At 53.4% G+C, this 20,723-nt stretch overlaps 1 long non-coding RNA gene across 2 annotated transcripts in view; it reads left to right on the forward strand.

Annotated features, from left to right (window-relative positions):
* The window catches only part of LOC147995826 (uncharacterized), a 42,143-nt gene that overhangs the window by 19,192 nt on the left and 2,228 nt on the right, over window positions 1–20,723 (forward strand). The window contains exons 2-4 of one of the 2 annotated variants that reach the window (XR_015684865.1): window positions 2,102–2,253; window positions 3,036–3,151; window positions 17,496–17,592. This is a non-coding gene — a long non-coding RNA (uncharacterized LOC147995826). The remainder of the gene's footprint in view (window positions 1–2,101; window positions 2,254–3,035; window positions 3,152–17,495; window positions 17,593–20,723) is intronic. The other variant, XR_015684864.1, reaches the window with a different exon arrangement.

Genomic DNA, 20,723 nt, shown 5'->3' on the forward strand with positions numbered 1-20,723 from the left:
CGGTGCAGGAACCCGGGCTCTACAATAGATAGGCAGGGGGCGGAGCTGGCTCTGGAGTGCCTGCAGCGCCTGGGTTTTGTTAGCCCAGCCTTTGTTCCCCGATTTCGATCTCCTTTGCATGGATTTGCAGCTGACGGGCTGAAGTATTCACCTGCATTTGGTGGACAGTATGACACTTGACCACACTTAACAGTTGTGTAACCACCACTAGGGCCAAGAACCAGAATCTTTCCATCATTCCAAAGTTCCCCAGTGCCATTGGCCCCACATCCCTCTGCCAGCCCCCAAGCCTTCCATTCCAAGAGAGTTCAGACTCACTGAGAAGTGAGAAACCTACCACCCACCAGCAGCTGCCTTTACCACATCGCCTGGAGGTCATATGTGCCTTTCCTCAGCCTGCCCCGGACCCCCAAACCCCCCCGCATGCTCAGGTGTAGGCATCCTTGTTTTCTCTCTTGCTTCCTCCATGTACATCTCTGAAGGACCCAGGTGTTCCAAATCCCACAAAACCATGCTCTGGCCTGAGAATCGCAACATTGTTGCATTTTGATATCAGCCCTCGCTCAAATAGCTCCGATTGTTAAACGTCCCTTCCCAGTGATCTTTCTTGTTTTTTTCTGATCCAGAGTGCAACCTGTGTTATCTCTTGCACTGGGTGGCAAAAGGTTCCTTGGTCTCCTTTTGTTTTGGAAGACTGGCTTTGGTTTTGCTGGATTTAAGAACACACTGTCTTAAAACTACCCTCGAGTTTTCCTAATCCAGGAGCCACAAAGGAGACCACAGGGGGACAGGAGTGTTAAGGAAGAGGCTGCAGATCTAAGGCATGGGGTGTCCTGAGGGGCTGTTCTGAAAGTGTTGATTAAAGAGAAGGAGGTGGGTGTGGGGACAGGAGAAGAGGGAGGAGACAGCCAGACGCAGGGACAAAGAGTGGAAGATGTGGCTGTAGTCATGCGGAGAACCTGCATTCACAAAGCAGAAGCCAGGTGCAAGGATGGGTTCAGATCCTGGCTTTCATTCACTGGCTGTGAGGTCTGAGGCTCACCTACTGTCATGTACAGTGCCTTAATTTTCCTTCTGTAAAATGGGAGTAATGTATCCTGCCCACTGCTGTGAGGACTGAACAAGCGATGACAGAGTGGTCAGTGGCTGTCACTGTCTCTCACAGTTTGGTGACAGTCGCAGCACACTCTGCCTTTGCCTGTGTAGGTGGACGTATGGGCAGAAGCATTGGACTCTTCACTATAGGCTACTGTCCCAATTGTCCATCAAAGAAAAGTTCAAATTTTGCTGGTTCTTGTCTGTGCTGCTCTCTTTGTGTGTCCCCATCCCAATGTCTCTCTGGAATCCTTTCCTGTGGTGTTTCTAGAAGGGCTCTGGCTTCACACATCTTCCTGCTTCGGGGTTTCTGATGCTATCAGAAGCCTGCACGTGGTTTGCATCCCGCCGCAGACCTGGGGTGCTCCCCGCAGCTCCTCCTCTCTGAGGTGGCATATTCCGATGGTGGAGACAGTGATTCAGCTCTCAGTTCCCTGTATATGGAGACCCAGGCTGGTGGGCTGTTTGGCCCAACCATGCATATTACACCACAGCCATGTGCCCTGTGCCCTGTGGCCTGCGTGGCTTCCCACTGAGTTCCTAGAAGCCGTCTGGCTGGGTCAAAAGTCAAGTGCGGCTTGGGCTCTGTTCAGCGTAAGGAGCTGCAGCCTGGGCCCTGCGCATGCGCCATTCACTAGGGTGGGCGCTTCGTCGGATCTGTTCATCCTTCCCACAAGCAATACCATATGGACATCTCTGTGTGGCTGTCTTTGTGTATAGGACCTTCAGTTTACCGAGATTCCCAATGTCCTCATGAAATAGCAAAGGAAGAAAACCAAACTTGAGGGGCTGCCATAGCTGTAAGGCTGCGGCGTCGGAGGTGGCTGGGGGCTCAGGCAGTTCCCCCTTGCTTCTAGTGTTCCCTGCTTGGGGTGTCAGTGTCAGTCCTACAGTCCCATGGATTCAGAACAGGCTTTCCAATTTATTTTACTTATAAAATTACATCTCATTTAATTTGTGTGTAGGTGCATGGAATAAGACAACTTATTCTCTTTCCACCATGCAGGTTCTGGGGATCGAACTCAGGTCATTAGGTTTGGTGGCAAGCCTCTTTAGCCAGTGAACCATCTCACCCACCCAGGACCTGCATTTTAAATAGGTCTTCAGAAACTGAGTCCTGCTTGCTGATAAAACAAACCCAGACCTCACCCTGCTGGAGTAAGTTCTGCCTTGAGAATGAAACGGTATCGTCTGCTGCTTGTTGTGTGTCAGGCTTAGCTGGGTGACCTTTCTGGGTTAGGGAGGGATGCTCAGTGCTCCCATCAAGTCTCAGTGCTTAGACCTTTGCTCGGTGTGGCATAGAAATCACTCAGTGACCACTTCATGGTCATCAAGGCCCATGCTGGGTACGAACTTCTGTTTCTGCTTCCTCAGTATGTCTGTTGCTATCTTTCCTTCTGTTCCTCCTTGACTCCACATGGCCCTCCATGTTTCCCTCTGCTCTGTCCGGGACACCCCTGTGCTGGCCTTTCCCCTTAGCTCAGGGTTATCTCAATACTGTGGGCTGATAGGTGCGTTCTGATCTGGGAATCGTTGAGCCTGGAAACATGGCCTAGGTATACAGATTGATGGAAGGAAGGATCACAGCCCCGCTGATCAGTCCCACTGTGGATTCCACTGCTGTTTCAGGAGGCAGGGGGTTCAGTCTGGTGGGTGGGAGAGGGTCCGCGTTGTCCCCCTTTCCTGTATCTTTGAGCCTAGGGTGGCCTATGACCTGGACAAGACAGGGTGACTCAGCAAAGCTCTTTGCCTCACAGGTTCCTTTTTAACTCTGTCCCTCTTGGCCCCTCAGGGGGTGGGGTAGGGGTGGGGTGAGGGGTGGGAGTGGGGGTAGGGATGGGGCTGGGGGTGGGGTGGGGGTGGAGGGTGGGGGTGGGGGTAGGGATGGGGCTGGGGGTGGGGTGGGGGTTACCTTTAGAGTCCTGCTCTCCTCTGCCCAGCCTTTGAAGCACCTGTCCTGTCAGGCCAGGGTCACAGCAGTGGAAGAGACAAATACCAACTTGTGCGTGACAGAAGTGAATCGCGAACTGTGCTGGACGATGAACCCCTCACTACAGTAAGATCTGGTTTTGTGATAGAGAGGGGACACAAAGTGACACTCCCTAGGGGCGAGTGGGGGTAGGGACTTTAGCCTGAATTCAGAAACCAGAACTATAGGAAAAAGCGGGGCCTTGTCAGCGTTGAGAATATATCAGGCAGAGGAACAGTGTGTGCAAAGGCCCTGGGGCAGGAAGGAGCATGGGGGCCAGCTCTGACTGGGAGCTGCCAGAGAGAAAGATTTCTGAATAAGGCAGTCTTAATTGGGTCCCTCCTGTAAATTACTAACTTTCCCTGAGCCACGGCTCTCCCCCTACATTAAGTGGGAAAGACACCGACCTATCCTGAGAGATGAATGGGGGTTAAGTCCAGCTGGAATGACAAGCTGAGGGGCTAGGGGCTGTGTGCCCATCAGTGACATTCAGGATACTAGGGGTCTTCGGGTGGCTTTGAGGCTAAAGGTGATGCCCTGGTTTTTCTGTGGTGAGTGAGCCCCTGGTCTCAGGAGTTAACCGCCTGTAGCACTGGGCACAGTGCCTGGCACGGAGGAGGACAGGAACGGAGGAAGAACATCCAGGTGGGAGGAAGGTGTGGACACGGGAATGTTCGAGGCGTGTTTGGGAAGAGTGAGGAGACCAGCCCGGCTGGTGGGGAGGCTGGAAAGACAGGTTGAGGCCAGGAGGCCCTAACAGGGCCAGAGGAGGGCGGGCCTTAGTTGGGAAGCTGTAAGTAGCCATTGTGTGCTCTGGAGCCCTGGAAATGGTTCTTGGATTTGGTTTGATTTTTCATAAAATGTGTAAGAAGTATGAGCCACAGTTTGAAAGCTCATGACCCCCACAGAGGTGGCCCCTCAAAGTGGCACCCAAGTTGGGTTCCTTTGTACCTGGTGTGTGCCTAACATTTTCCCGTGAGGTCCACTCATCGATTGTGTTTCTTTTCGCTGCTGTATAGTACTCCAAAGATCAAATAGACCACAGTGTGTTGACTTTGGATTCTTCAGACTGGCACTGCTAGAATATTCTAGCACGCTCTTCTTGGTAATCTCCAGAAGACTTCTCTCCTAGGCTAGTCCAAGGCAGACCGTGTTGGATGGAGAGGGGAGGGATGCATGTTTTATTTCTGTAGTCTGTCCACATTTCCAAGGTGGCTGGACCCCATCTGTATCTTTTTAGACACAGCTGCACCCTGAGGTCTCCTTCTGCAGCATCCACACAGGTCAGAGTTGGGGTCATGACACATTTTTTTTTTTTGGTTCTTTTTTTCGGAGCTGGGGACCGAACCCAGGGCCTTGCGCTTCCTAGGTAAGCGCTCTACCACTGAGCTAAATCCCCAGCCCCCATGACACATCTTTGAAGTCTCTGCTGCAGCCATTGGGAGGCCCCGGGCTCTCCTACCTCTGGGAACCTCGGTTTCCTTCAGGAAAGCAGGCTAGTGGCCGGGCTTCCCATCCAGGCAGCCTCCTACAGGGCCCAGGATGCTTGGGGTTGGTGCTTGGATCTGGTCAGACAGGGTCCTGCAAGAGGCAACATCCAGCAAAGGGATGTGGTCTGAAGAGGAGCCCTCAGAGATGGGAGCTTTGGATTGAACTCCCAAAAGGGGGTTATGGGCTGAGAAAAGAGAATGTTCTAGTTCTGAACTCTTGGCAGGTGTTGGCTGTGAGGGAGCTGGGGACACTCAGCTATAGTGCTGAGGGAGCCTAGTATCCCAGGTTACCAACCTGCCCAGAATCCATGTGCTGTGTGGCTTGGATGCTCACAGCGCCCTCTCTGGGCTTGAGTTTCTTCCGTGTGGGAAGCTCAAGGAGGCTGGCTCCCTGTCTGCTGGCTGTCCTGGCCCCTTAGGCCTCCTTGGCCACCCCCTCCGTACCCTCGAGGAGGCTGGGGCTGGGGCACAGGGCCAGAGCTTACACCTTGACAACACACCCACGCAGGGCACAAAGGCCCATTGTTTGAGCCCACATTGGCGGGGAAGCGGGTGGGAAGCAGCCAGCCGCCTTTCACCCAACCCGCTTGTGGTCGGCAGACTGAGGAGCAATTCACAAAACCCCGCCCCTGCCTGGGCACTTAGCCAGGCCGCCTCCCGGGCAGGCACCCTTGCCAAGCTGAGCCAGCCTCTACCCTGCTCCTGGCCTCAGTTTCCCGCAGCAGGGAAAAGGCCAGGAGAGCATCCAGGTAGGAGGGTAGGAGCTGGAGTCCCAGCACAGACATACCACCCACTTGGTTCAGAGGAGGCTTGAGGACAGGGGCTTGGAACCCAACAAAACTAATATGAGGCCCTGCTTGAATAGTTTGAGGGAGTCTGTTTACCCACAAGCCTTAGTTTCTCCAACTGTAAAGGAATTTAGGAGCTCATGACCATTGGGGCTCATGGGACCACAGGGTGGTAGCCATCCATTTATTGATCTACCCACTCACCATCTGTCCTCCCATCTGTCTATCCATCCACCCTCCTGTCCATCCTCCCATCCATCCATCCATCCATCCATCCACCCACCCATCATCTACCCTCCCATCTGTCTATCCATTCATCCTGTCTCCATCCATCCATCTACCTACCCATCCTCTGTCACATGTTAGCCATGCATTCAGCCAGGACAGCTGTGGAACTTCCAAGACCACATGTAAAGTGAAATAGGAGGCCCCACATTCAGAACCGGGAGCTGCAAGACGTCATCTGTATCTCAAAGATCACCCAACTCTTTGAGAGTCTCTGTGCCACGGGCCCTTGACCTTGCTGTCCTGAGGCTAGCTTAGGGACTGGATACGGAGATACACCAATGAACAAAGTCTCTGCAAGGGACTCTTAGCGGCAGAAGCTGGGGCCTCTGAGCTGTCCCTTGCGGCACTGTCTATTGTGACCTCTGACTGTCTGGCACCACTGTTCCGAGGGTGGTCCCACTCAGGTGAACCCCATGTATCTTTGTACCCATCCTGTGAGGCAACACATAGGCTGGCTGTATGTTGGTACTGAGAGGGAAACTGAGGCTCCAGTTCTCTGGATCATCAGTAGTTGAGTGGTAGTGTCAGGATTCAAACTCAGGTCAACTGATACCAGAGCCTGAGCCTCCTCTGTGTGGGGACAGCCAGAACCTTCTGCCAGGGCTCTGCTGGGGTTCAAGTTTGGGGAGGGTGTGGGTGTGCTGGTGGCCTGCCAGCTGCCACCTGGGCTTGATCCTTCCCATGGCCCTGAGTCACAGCTCTGTGTCCTGGGAAGCTGGCTCTGCCCTCTTCCCAATGGACTGGTGTGACAGAGACACATTCTGCCACCAGTCCACCTCCTCTACACTTCAGGGTCATGCAGGACCCTGAATGGGCTGGTTAGACAGGACCCTGCATCTTTCTCCTCTTGTGTCCCTTACAGATATCTCTCTGTGTCGTCTCACTTGGGCTAAACCCGTCCTTCTGAGATACTCCAGCAGAGATTAGCTATCCTCTGGTAGAATTGGGAGGGCCCCATCTCTAGGGAGGCATCTGATGCGTCCGGTGGGACCTGAAGTCTAGCCTTGGAACTTTTGCCATCCCAGACCTTGACTTTGTTGACTTCTTTATTTTGAAATGGTCTCATGTAGCCCAGGCTGGCCTAGAACTCTATGTAACAAGCTGTTTTTGAACTCTTGATCCTTCTGCCTCTACCTCAAGAGAGCTCAGCGATTAGGCCAGGCCTGGCTTCACAGTCTATTTTAGAGTTCCTGTGAGACAAAGCTACATCGTCCACAAATACAAATTCCTAGATCCCAGCGATGGGCTGCCCTGAGCCCCTGTATGCCCACACCAACACCCAGGACCTCCTCCTTGTCTGATTGCCTCCCTCCTTGACAACAAACACACCCCTCCATGAATGGGGGCGGATAAAGTGCCCCACAGAGCCATCTGCCCCACTCTGCCCTGGCTACCACTTCAAACAGCCAGTCACACTCTTCAGCAGAGGGGTGGGCCATCCTGAACCAGTACTCTGGGATCTGCCCAGTCTCTCCCTCCAGCGGTGGCCTGAGAACATTCTCAATATCTGCCCTGTCTGCTGGGGTCAACATGCATCATGTAGTTAAAATTAAAATGAGGGGGAGCAGGCTACAGAGAAGGGGGTGGCTTGTGGGGCCAGGGAGAACAGAAGAGAGGCTTTCTCATTGGAGGCATGGATCAGGACCATCTCTCAGTCTGGGGGCAGGACCCTGGCCAGTGCCTACTGCTGGGTTTTAGGTCTGGTCATAGTTGGGAGTAGGCCTGAGGCCTCGAAGCTGGCTCTGTGGTACAGCTCTCTGGCTGACACTTAGGCCCAGTTCATGGGACTACTGGAGGGAATGGGTAGGGCAGGTGCCCTGGTCCTGGATCTTGGTGTGTCCTGTCAGGCCCTGGCTGGGACTTTCAAATTCTACAGACTGTGATTCCATAATCCACCTGTCAACCTGGCAGACAGGAAAAGAGAAGTTCAGAGTGGTTGGGTGACTTGTCCAAGGTCACACAGCAAATGAGGGGCAGAGGCAGGAAGCAAAAATGAACCTTGAGTTAGACTCATACCCACTCTACACTCCTATCCTCATTCTCTCTTTCTCTCTCCCTCTCCCTCTCTTCCCTTTCCTCCCTCCTCCCTCCCTCCCCCTCTCTCTGTTTCCCCTCTTTCCTTCTCTTCCCTCTCTCACTTGCTCTCATCTCTCTCTCTCTCTCTCTCTCTCTCTCTCTCTCTCTCTATCTCTCTCTCTCTATCTCTCCTATCAGGAAAGGGACAGAGTCAGGAACTTGGCCAGCCCAGGAGCTGGGGAATGAAAGGACCCTTTGGGCCAACATGGTTTTCCCCAACACCTCAGACATAGCGAGGCTCCCTTCTCTCCTCTCGAGGGAGAGAATAATAGAGGGCTCAGGTGTCAGGCTTCCCAGCACCTTAAGGAGACTGGTTGAGCAGGTCTGGGGGAGGGAATGCTCTGACAGAGGACATTATTATCAGTCACTCTGCACCCAGACCTTGAGCTGGGCTGGCTTTGGAACCGTGGGGCTGGGGGTGCTCACCCTAAGGACCTGACTCAGGGCAGATGTGCCTGGAGACCAGCTGCAGTTTCCCCAAGGCCTGTGTGGGCAGGGGAGGTGAGGGGGTACAAGTCTTCCCTAGCTGAGCTAAGACACACCCAGCCTCCCACCTGCCCTGCTCCCCGGAAGGAGGGACCCGCCAACGCCAGGAGGAGGCAAAAGAGCTTCTGTATTCCTGCTCTGTCACACCCACACAACCCAGAAGAATCTGGTCCTGCTGTCTGCAGTTGGGGAAATTGAGGCACAGAGGGTCAGGCTGAGGTTTGAACCCATAGGTCTGAAAGTAACTAGACACTCCTGGCCTGTGTCATACCCTGGTGTTTTCATTTGCTAGCGGCTCCCGGGGCCTCCGCCTGGGAAAGACAGCCCCTTCCAAGTAGTGTGCATCCCTCCTGTCCTGCCCAGGCCCTCAGCTGCTCCGGATCCTTAAATCAGTTATTCTCATCTGTGGAATGGGAGGGAGCAGAGTCCCTTCCTCCAGGGCCAGAGGCTCTGGCTGTTCTACCTTCCTCCTAGAACTTTTTGTGCCTAATTTTTCTCTATCATCTCTTCTTTGCTTCTATTGCTAGGTTTGACTGACTGACAGCTCCAACTAGGCCTTGCTGTACTAGACCCGAGGGCCCCCGTGGTACCCTGGCTGGGCCCTGGGGCATTCGTGGAAAAGCAGTTGAAGAGAGGCCAGAAAGGGTAGAGCTTGGGTTTGGATGGGAAGTGAAGTTCTGAGGTGCCGAGAGCCCACCTGGAGCTGCCTGCCCCCATCCCAGGATAGTGAGGCCAGGCACCTCGGGGCACACTCCTCCCGACCTGCCCTGGTGATGGGTCTGATAAGACCCCACCTGGGAGAGGCGGTGGCTGTAATTACAGGCCTCTCTGCGGCTCAGGCAGGCGGGTCATGAGGTGGGGGTGACTCATGAGATTACTCTATGGGCAGGGCGGGGGCGGGGGTGGCAGGTCCTCCCCTCACCCTCTGGCCAGAGATGAGCCTGGGCACCCCAGGAACGGCCAGCTTTGGTGTTACTCTGGAGCTTGTGCCAGGCCTGTTCTGTTTGACACCTGCCCAGCTTGGCGTTGATGGGAATGTGGGACCGGCTGGGTTTTCCCCTTTCTCGGTCCCAGCTGTGAGCTTCTGGGAAGGAGAACTCTGAGGTCTGAGTTGGTAATGGCAATGTCTGGACCTGCAGAGCCACAGATCTAGGCCTTGAAGGTTTGCTGAGCCAGGGGCATCCTGCCAGGAACCCCAGATTATGAGACCTACAACCCCAAAGGCAGGACCTTCCGAACTGAAGGCTCAGGTGTTTCCAGATCCTGGCTTGAGGGTTCTAGGACGCACAGGGCTGGAGAGCTGTACACCCAGTCTCATGGAGTCGTTGGCTATTGCTCCAGGGTGAGGGAGACGGCCCAGTGGGTAAAAACGCTTGCTGTGCAGGCCTCAGGATCTGAATTTGAATGCCCAGAACCCATGTCAAAGCCATGTGTGGCGAGAATACCTGCAATCCTTGGGCTCCTACAGGAGAACCCTGGACACTGGTGGGCAGCTAGCCTGGGGTAAGCAGCTAGCCTAGGGTAAGCAAGCATCTGGGAATAACAAGGTGGAAGAAAGGACCTATACTGAGGTTGTTCACACGAACTCATGCACACATACAGCATGCACACACACACGGACATACATATATATATACACACACACACACACATATACATACACAGGTGCACACATGAACACACACATACACAAATACATGCATACATAAATACGCACACGCACATGTGCACACACAGAAAAACACACATACATGCACATATAGGCATACACACACACAAAAACACATATACATGCACATATAGGCATACATACACACACGCACACACACAAAAACACACATACATGCACATATAGGCATACATACACACATGCACACACACACACAAAAACACACATACATGCACATATAGGCATACATACACACATGCACACACACACACAAAAACACACATACATGCACATATAGGCATACACACACACAAAAACACACATACATGCACATATAGGCATACATACACACACAAAAACACATATACATGCACATATAGGCATACATACACACACACACAAACACACATACATGCACATATAGGCATACATACACACACGCACACACACACACAAAAACACACATACATGCACATATAGGCATGCATACACACACGCACGCACACACACAAAAACACACATACACTCACACACACACTCCGTTAGAGTCCTATCTCCATTGAGTCAGGTTTAAAAATGTCATCGCGGCAGCTGGCCCTGCTCCCAGGTGGATCAGAAAAGAAAAGACAGGGAAATTGAAGTCTCATGACCACCCCCAACTCCTCAGGAGAGAGCCAGGCAGGCTGAGTGCTCCGGCTGGGACAAAGGGGTGAGGTGTGTTTTCTGTTGACTGTCTATGGGTTGAGACCTTAACAGGGTATGCTGTTGGGAAGAGGCCAAAATCAAAACCAAGGGGGGACATCATTGTGGTGCGGGCATCTTATGCAAGCCCTGCTCCAGCTCACTGTGACTACCATGGCTCCGAGAAGTCGAGAAGTCGTGGTTGTTCATTACTTTTTTATTTACAGGCCATTGTGAGCAGCTCTTAGGCCATTCCTCACACCTTCTGGAGAACACCTTGCCGGGTCCTTGAAGCAATCCTAGGAGGTGGAGGCTGTTACGCTGTGCCTTTCACAATAAGGAAACTGAGGCACTGGAAGCCAGAGCCTCTGTAGGATGCCAGGTGCCGTGCTGGGTTCTGGGGATGCAGTAGAAACAGGAAAGACATTGTTCTTGTCGCCTAAGGGCTTGGCAGGGAGACAAAGAACTAGCAAGGCTTGTCACAGGGTGGCAGGTGGTGGAACGCAGTCTCTGAGCGAGAGGCAGATGAGGAACTCTTAGGTGAGTGAGGAGGGGTCTCTCTGAGGGCAAACTCATGAAGATTAGACATGCTTGTCACTTGCCTGGGCTGTGTCCTTTGCTCATGTGACTCCTCCTGTGTCTCCATGCCAGATTCCTATTCATGGCCAGGGCCTGGCTGGGCAGGTTCTTCTCCTCCACAGGTGGGTGGTGGACTGGGGTCCTCCCTAGCCCTCTGGGACACCATCTTGCTTCCATGGCCTCTTCCTTCTCCTCTCCCAGAGCATACCTTTTGTATGGAAGGTATTCATTTGACGTGGTGGTGTTGCCAGGCACGAGGTACTGGGCTGTACTCTCTCTCACCAACCAACCCCTTGAGTGGGAGGCACAACTATCTCCCTGGAGAGAGAGATGGAGGCCCAGAGAAGTGAAGAGACTTGCCTGGGGACACACAGCCTACTGGTGTGCAGGGAGCTAGTTTGCTCAAGACTGACCGGTTTAGCTGCCTTGCCCATTTTGGGGGACTGTGTAGCTGGGGCCCTGATGGCTTAGAAAGGGTATGGAATGGGCCAAGGAGCTAAGCTAGGGCCTCCAGAAGGACCCCACACCTGCTCCTGCTTATTGTCCCTGGCTAGGTTGGTGATGTCCTGCTTGCCGCTTGGGATGCTGGGAGGAATAGGGGGCCTGGGCTCCTGTCTTCAGCAGACACCTGTGTCATGGGCCCCTAGGCCACTGTGCAGATGGAAACCTAACTCTGAGCTGAGTCAGCCTCATACTCGGGTGTGGAGACTGGGCCCAGGAACTCCACGAGCTCAGAAACGGACTCTAAGGCAGTGGGCACACGGCTCTGTGAGTCTTCGAGGGCACTGCTTGGTTGTGCTGGTTTCAGGGACATCATGCTCACCCTGCAGAGTGCCACCCATGTGCCTTCTTGGGTCAGACCCACCTGCACCATCTGTCCTGTGTACATATATGTCACACTGTCTGGGCCTCAGTGATTGGACCTGGGAAGTGGGAGGAAGTGACAGCTCAGGGAGGTAAGGCTAATTGTAGCCTCCAAGGCTGCTTCTCTGTGGGTTTTTCAGCCGCCCTGAGGACTAAAGAGGGGGTTCAGCTTGCTGGAGTACCTGATGCTAACATGAAACAAGGACCCCTCTCTAGACCAGCCTGGACTCTGCTCCCAACACGGTCTTCTGACCCTAACTGGCACTAGCATAGCACCAGGCTATGCTGCTCTGAGGCCATCTCCCATACCAGCCTCAAGGGCTCCTCCAGGTGTCATGGCAGGGATATGCCTGAGACAGGAGTGCCCACGTGCACCAGAACAGTGGGGTCTGGGCTTGGCTTCTGCTCACATCTTCCCCTGGGTAGCAGGGGCCAGCCAGAGTCTCTGTGCATTTAGGACCTGTTCAGGGATAGCCTTGGGATTTTTGATGTAAAAAGGAGAGGGGAGGTCAGGCAGGGATGGACCAGTATTGAGGGATGGACCTACCTATAGCCAAGAACTGCACAGAGGACACACTTGGTGCCCTCCATGTCTGCCATAGAGGCTGTGACTCTAGGCCGTACAATTCCTTCACTGATTGCCCACGGGTCAGACTGAGATTATGTCACAGAAAACGTAGAGGAGACCCCTGCAGAGGAGAACCCTGCTTCCATGCCCCCGGCAGGGTGGTGGAGGTTCTGGTGCAGGACGGAGCAGCCCAGTTTTAACACTGCACAGGCTGCAGGGAGACACAGTAGGGGTTCAGGGTTATGATGCTCTCCATGGAGAAGCCTGGCAGCCTGTTGGATGAAGGACCTGAGAGAAGGCTGTGGAAAGTGGAGGGAAAAACAGAGATAAAGGTCCTGGGGCAGAAAAGAGCCAGAGGTTCAAGGAACAGGAGGTAGGTGCTACACCAGGACAGCAAAACAGAGTGGGCTGGAGGGAGGCGGTGGATATTGTCTTCATCTGAACTCACTTCAAGGGTAATTGTTAGGCACAAAGACTAATGCTAGGAATGGCTGCAGTGTGCACAAAGTGTCCCTTGGGTAGGGAATTTTGAGAATTGCTCATGGCAGACTCAGCTGTCCCTGTGAGTAGGAGGTGACAGTGTTAGGGGAGGGGGGAGCACTGCTGGGGAACACGGCCGGCTAGGGGACAGGCCCACCATGGTCACAGTCAGCTGCTTCAGCCATGACTTTGAGGAGGGGAAGTGAGTGACCAGAGGTGATCCCTTGACTACAGGAAGAGAGGGACTAGAACCCAGGTCCTCTGACTCCTGACCCAGACGTTCTGAGAATTGGGTGTCTTGCCATGTGCTTCCCCTTTGCTCCTTCCTCCCACACAGTGTCTGCTGTCCTCATGTCCAGTGGGGGAACATGTGGGGACAGGGCTCAGGTCTGCTGCTCACTGTGCCACAGTATTGCTGGCCCGGGGAGACACCTGGGTGGGACCAGAATCAGAAATTGAACAGACAGGGGTTTGGGGATTTAGCTCAGTGGTAGAGCGCTTGCCTAGCAACCGCAAGGCCCTGGGTTCGGTCCCCAGCTCCGAAAAAAAAGAAAAAAAAAAAAAGAAATTGAACACACAGAACCTCACCACCTTACCCTTGGTTGCCCGTCACTGGCCTTCTCTCAGGGGCTGCCTCTGGGTTGAGCCTCCCTTTCTGTTGGCTTCTTACCTTAGTGTGCGACATCAACCAATGTCCTTAGCTGGCTCAGATGCCCCTAGTTTGTAAGTAATGATCCCTTTCCTGGTCCAGAGTCCTACCTACATTAGGAGCCTCATCTCTTCAGTCTTCTTGTGTGGGACAGTTTCTCAGACTTGATGTCTTCAGTGATCTTGATGATGATGATGATATATATATATATATATATATGTATGTATATATATATATATGTGTGTGTGTACACATATATGCATACACGTGTATACACATACATATACATATATATGATGATATGATGTATGGGCACACCATGTACATGCCTAGTACCTGAGGCATAAGAGGGTACCAGATTCCCTGGGACTGAAGTTACAGATGACCGTGAATACCACATGGGTGCTAGGAATCTAACCTGGGCCCTTTGGAAGAACAGCCAGTACTTTTAACCATGGAGCCATCTCTCCAGCCCTGACCCTGACGGTGTGGAGGGTCTGGCTAGCCCTTTTGTGGAGCCTTTGAGACCTCTCAGGTGTTTGTGTGTGGTTCCACAGGGCATTTTGACCATGGTGTCAGGGGTAGTCAGTAGGGGCAACCAGCTACCAACAGTCAGCCATTAACACTGACTTCATACCTAGCTCGTGAGCCCCCACTGCGTGGTCCCTGGTTCTCTAGATCGACAGTGCGGTCTCAGGGAGTCAGAGCATACCCAGTTGTAACTGTAAATTATTTGGAATTCTGCCTGAGAGGCTTATCTATGCTTGCCTGCCTGTCTGTCTGTCCATCCATCCATCCATCCATCCACTCTCTTATTTATGTTAACTTTTTCACATGGACTCAGAAATTATTGGCCATAACCTAATGCTACTTCCCTCTCCCCTCGTGGTGCTAAGCATGTAACCTAGAGCCTGGTGTTGGTGTGAAGCCTCTGGCCCCCGCTGCCCGTGTCCAGCACCACCTGACATTCTCTGTGACTCAACGTCACTTTCTACCTCTGGCCTCTGGGCTTCTCAGTAGATACTGTTAATGAGTCCCCCTTTGAACCTGTCCTTACTTTCCAGGGCTCTGAGTTTCTTGGAGTCTCCTGCAGCCTCAAAGCCAGTGCTGCTGGAAGCCCAGGTCCTTTTAGCAGAAAGGGTGGGGAGCAGCCGAGGGCTCAGCTCCTCACGGTGACTGTGGGATTTTTTGAGTGTTTTCCACTGAAAAGTGAAGAGATGTGGGTGCGGTACCTGTCCATTGCCCGTGTTTCTGCTGGCCATTCTCACACTCACAAGCAGCTGAACACAGACTCACTCTGCTGCCTCCAGAGTTCCTCAGGCCTCAGTGGTGGTATGTCCTTTCCCCCTGCGCTCCTCCTTTCTTCCTTACTGCCTTTCTGTCCTTTCTTTTGGCTTTTGGTTGTTTTGGTTTGTTGAGACATGGTTTTTCTGTGTAGCCCTGGTTGTTCTAGAACTTACTCTGTAGACCAGGCTGGCCTTGAACTCACAGAGATCATCACCTGCCTCTGCCTTCTGAGTGTAGGGAGTAAAGCCCCCACACCTGGCTTCTTTTGGCTTTTTTGAGTCAGGGTCTCATGTAGCCCAAAATGCTTTTAAATTCCCAGTGTAGCCAAGGTCCTCCCTCCACCTCCCAAATGCTAGAATTGTAGGTATATGCCACCACAATGGCTTGGTGATTTATTAATTTACTTTTTCATTTGACACGAGGTCTCGCTATGTAGTGGGCTAGTCTGGAACCCTCAATGCTGCCCCTTCCACCAGAGTGCTGGGACAATAGGCACGTGCCACTGAGTCCCATCAGTGTGTCATCGTTTTAATAACTCCATTTTAACAACTCCATTGCGTCTCTGCTTTAAGTCACTCACTTTCTAGGTACCCAGGGATCTCCTTAGCCCATTTCACAGGCAGGGAAAGGAAGGTGTGGGGAATTCAAACATCTCTGAAATCCTCATCTTGGAGGCTGGTTTGGGCCATGATGTGGACTCGATCCTGTCCTGAGTCACCATGTGCCCTCACCCCACGGCACATGCTTGGCTATACACCCTGTCAGCATCGTGTTGTCTCTGAAGCCCAGAGCACTTGGGTTCTGATTCCCAGCCTTGAATTGCTTGTGGCATGTGTCCTGGGAGTGTGTCAGCCATGTGCCATGTGGGTTGTGTGCTGGCCCCAGGTGGCTGCGTGCTCCTCCTTCCGCAGTGGGCAGGTGGACCCTGGCAGGGACATAGATCTTAGAGGGATACCCTAGCATGATCACAGAGGGCCTAAGGAGAGAGATGATGCTTTGTGGAGGGACAGGAAGCAGCCAGGATGCTCTGACCCCCAGGGGCCCTTGGGAGAATCTAGTCTGACCTGCTGGGCATCTTAATATTGGAATGGACTTACTGTGTCTTCCAGCATGGCTTGAGGGCCACCCAAGTTACCAGGCCTGGCCTCTTCCTCCTCCGAGAAGCCTTCCCTCATGCCTCACCACCGTTGGCCACTGTTTCCCCGTGCCAGGCCCAACCTGAGGGGCTCCAACCAGATGTCCTTAGCTGTGCTTTATCTTTTGGCCTGGAGTGTTTTCTGGGATTTTTGCCTAATTGTCCACTCTGACCAGCAAGAGGCTCCACACAAAGTTGTGGATACCTGCTTTTCCTCACAAGACTTGAGGGCCTCCTAGCCTAGGTCCATGTCTGCAGACTGAACTTAGAGTAAGGGTTCTGAAGCTGGAGGGCTGCTGGGAGACAGCGGGAGTGGGGGTGGGGGGGTGGGGAGGGTGTGGGGATGGGGGGGTAGGGAGCACAGCACACCATGGACTGGAGGGCTGTGTGGCGGGAGTGGGGGGTGTTAGGGGGCAGTACACAGGGGACTGGTCAAGGTAGGCCCTGGGGAGCCAGTAGGGACATTGCGTGTTCTTGTTTTTGTGTGAGACAGGGTTTTAGGTAGCTCAGGTTGCCCTTGAGCTCCCTATGTAACCAAACATGTACAGCCTTGAACTCCTGACCCCTCACTCTTGTCCCCCAGGCAGTGGAGTCACAGATGTGCACCGAGCTCGCATTTATTTCTTAGAGGGAGACAGAAGGTAGCGTCAGAGGACAGAGGACAGCTTGCAGGAGTCCGATCTCCCCTCCCACCACATGAGTCTCAGGGAGCAGACTCAGGTGGTCCATCTTGACAGTGTCCTTCCCTGCTGAGCCACACTGGCCAATCTATTGTTATTTTGAGACTGGTCCCTATCCTGGGCTGGCCTGCCTCAGCATCCTGCTGAGTGTTGAAGACATATGTCACTGCCTCAGTTTCTTTGAGCCTCTTTATTTTGTCCCTTGCTGCTTCCCAACAGGCCCTGTCCTTTCCTGCTCTGCCTGTCACATGTCCCTTGTCCCTCCCATGTCCCTTATCCCTCGAGTGTGGCAGATGCTAGTGGGAGCTGGCTGCTGTCTCCAGTGAGTCCAGCTCTGAGTAGCCCCAGAGTCTCCTTGATTCACTCATTCATTTTGCTCTGGGTGGGGTGGGGGGGATGGGAACTGGACAGGGGGCTGGGAGTGGGTGGGTCTTTGTGTGTATGGGTGGGCTGGCCCCTCAGGGGCAGGGACAGATCATGTAGGAGGAAGAGCTAGTTCAAAGGTCCCGAGGTGGGAAAGGTTAGTGTCTGAGGAGTGTTCTGTATTTCCATAATGCTAGAAACTGCCTCCCTACCACACCACCCCAATCCCTTGATTCTCTAACCCAAACACAAATGACGATCCCTAAACACTGAAGTGTCCGGAAGTCCCAGGGCTTTGGCACTAGAGGCCTGTTTGCTGCTCAGCTGTCTCCCTGCTCGCTCCTGCAGGGGTGAATCACCAGGTCTCATGTTTCCTAAAGAGGTAATGGGCCCTTTCCAACATGAGGTGCCTCCCTCTGCCCGGCATTCTGGGAGTTTCTGGAAGGTGAGTGTGGGGTGGGAGACATTCCTACCCCTCCCCCTGCTTGCCTCCTTTTGATTTCAAACCTTCAATGTGGGGCGGTTTGTGGGCACACTTCTTCAGAGAGAGGCTGTGGAGGGTTCAAAAAGAATCTTAGGAACAGGGACTTGCTGTCCCCTGAGAGCCTCTACTCATCTTTGCCCCTAAATATCAACTCACTATGGGGGTCCACCCTTCTACTGGACAGCCTTTCCCCCATAACATAGTCCCAGAATCCTCCTCTTCCCTGTCCTGGACCTCCATGCCCTGGAGACCTACTCAGTCCCAGGAGAGTGGCAATCACTCGACCCTGGATCCAGCTTCTTTGGGGATGGACGGTCCACAGACTCTGGGCTCCAGGTTTGACCATGCCCCACTCGAAGCTTCCTTCTTCTCTTTCCTGGGCTGGGACCCCTGCTACACTTGTCAGACACACACACACACACACACACACACACACACACACACACACACACACACACATTCGAGTTCGCAAGAGAGAGGGGGGAGGGGAAGAGGGAGGGGGAGAGAAGGGGAGGGGGAGAGAGAACGTATGCATGACCATCACTCCTCGGGAGCATGCTCTCCCTACCACCTTCAGCACACAGTAGGTGTTCAATGTGTGCTTGGCAATGAGACACGGGACCTCTGTAGGGCATTCTGAGTTCCAGCATTGGAGACAGGCCAGCACCACTCCCCATATGGGGTGCTGTGTCTCTGGGGTCCCCTCTCTCCCTGTCATGCTCTCTCTTGTCCTCTCAGGTGTTCTGGATCTTGCCTTTTGCTCGCCTCTCTCTCCATGTCTCTTTCCTTTGTGTCCCTTCTTCCTCTCAGGCTCCCACCCCCACCCCAAGTGCTCATCCCCCTTCATCCCCCACCACGTTCTTCAGCCTTCATGGATGGACCATGGAACTATATGGAAACCTGTATGTGGTTGGCTCTGCAGTCCCCAAGGAGCAGGGGCTAAGCCCAGCCCGAAGCTCTCCAGAACCTTCCACAGTTTTCTAGTTCTGACTCCATTGTCTTTCAACCGCAGGTCAGATTTTGGCCTCCCGTGATTGCTACTCCACATAAGCTTATAACTTCATAGGAGTAGCGGGGCTCGCAGAAGTTCAAGGGGCTGCATCAGGGCCTGCAGAAGCCTCCCTAGCTGCAGCCCTGGTTGGGACTTGACAGGAGCTGTGCATAGCCTCCCCAGCAATCATGAACACATTTGGTTGCCCCTGGTCACAGGCTCTTAGCACATTCTGTTCCTCCGCATGCAGGGCCACTCTTCTTGTACCTCTAGCCAAGTTAAACTTCCACATGAGTTCTTCCCATCCCAGGTCCAAATGCCACCTCTTCCAGGAGGCCCTCCCTGATCTCCACTTTAGGCCAGTGGCCCACCCCACCCCCATTTTGAGTCTGCCTCTTTCTGTCTTTTGCATGGTGGTTACTGGCTCTCTCTCACTCCCTAATCCCAGCAAGGCTTCTGACTGGGGGAAGTGGCCAGCCTGGGCCCCATGAGTCAGCAGAGTCCATTTCCTCTCTGGGCACTTTCTCTGACTGCCTTCCTCAAGCTGGGGAGGCCCAGCTCATCTCAAGTTCAGGGTGGTAGGCAGGTGGGCCATCTTCTTCCCACTTACTACCTCAGCAGTCCTGAATGGCAGCCTGGAGCCAGCCCTGACCCCCTCCTGCCCTATCTATCCCCCAGTACTGACCCTCTTCTGTCCCCCTCCCCCCAGTACTGATCCCCTCCTGCCCCTCCTCCAGCACTGACCCCCTTCTATCCCTCTCCCTCAGCACTGACCCCTCCTGCCCCTCTCTCCCCAATACTGACTCCCTTCTATCCCTCTCCCTTAGCATGGACCCTCTCCTGCTCCCTCCCTCCCCAGCACTGATCCCCTTCTATCCCCTTCCCCCAGCACTGCCCCCTCCTACCCCCTTCTACAGCATAGGCAGAGCAGTTTCGGGGAGCCCTGTTGGACTCTGTCCTACCTCACTCCAAACCTTTCCAAGGCACCACATGGCTTCCGGGATAAACCCTGCTACCTAAGCCACAGCACAGCTGTTGGTGGCTTGTCCCGTCTCCTGCCTCACCTTACCCACAGACACTTCCAGCTCCTCATAACCACAACCCAGCCCCCTGCAACTCCTGCCTCCAGTGTTCTGCATGTGCTGTTTCTCTGGAACGCTGTTCCCCAGATGGATGAAGGCTTCTCCCTCGTTCCTTTCTGTCTTGCTTTTCCCAGCAAGGCCTTTCCCAACAGCCCTGTTTAAACCTCCATCCCTCACCCCCCTAATCCCCCTCACCCGAGTCTCTCCCCGAGCCAGGACATCTGTGAGCATCCTGGGCATCTGGGAACCGTCCTGTCTGACTCAGCTCAGTTCTCCTCCACTGTCTCTGTGAGAAAATCAGGCTTCTGCCACTGGTTGCTGTGTCCTCAGCAGGCAGGGAAGCTGGGCCTGGGTTCGAGTCATTCAGAACTCTGTAAGCCTCAATTTTCTCATGGGAAAAGGAAAGGAAAAATAGGACTGGACAATGGCATGGGGCCGGAGTGGAAGTCCCCCTCATCAGCTGGGAGGAACGGTTGGAACTGTGCTTGTCAGTCCCAACAGGAATATTATGCAGCCTTTAAGAAGAGCCATTGCTGGTTGCCACGATGTTTGTTTTAAAGTCTGTTTGTGAGCTGCCTTTCTTCTATAATTCATTTTTCATTAAAACAAACAAAAACAAACAGGCTCGGTCCAGCATTTTGTTTTTTCTGCCCCCATCTTTGGTTTTAAAAGATTAGAAATTTGTTTTCAATTGAGATAAAAGCCACTCGTTACAAAAGTAACCATTTTACTCCAGGCATCGCAGGGCAAGCCTGTAATCAACACAGGGGAGGTGGAGGCGGAAGGACGAGGGTTGCAGGCTATGCTCTGCTGCATTGCAAGTTCGAAGCCAGTCTCAGTTACCTGAGACCCTATCTGGAAAAAGTAAAAAAGTCATTTCAAGTAACCATTTCATCCTGTCACAAGGTGAGCATGCTCAGATCTCCAGTTACAAACATTTCACATCCACCCCTCCCCTACTCTGGCACTTGCCCTAGTTGGGGAAGCCCCAGTCAGCCAATCTCTATGGAGATTGCTCA

Source organism: Rattus norvegicus, chromosome 3 (genome assembly GCF_021556685.1).
Source record: "Rattus norvegicus strain SHRSP/BbbUtx chromosome 3, alternate assembly SHRSP_T2T, whole genome shotgun sequence".
In the NCBI taxonomy this organism is placed as follows: domain Eukaryota; kingdom Metazoa; phylum Chordata; class Mammalia; order Rodentia; family Muridae; genus Rattus; species Rattus norvegicus.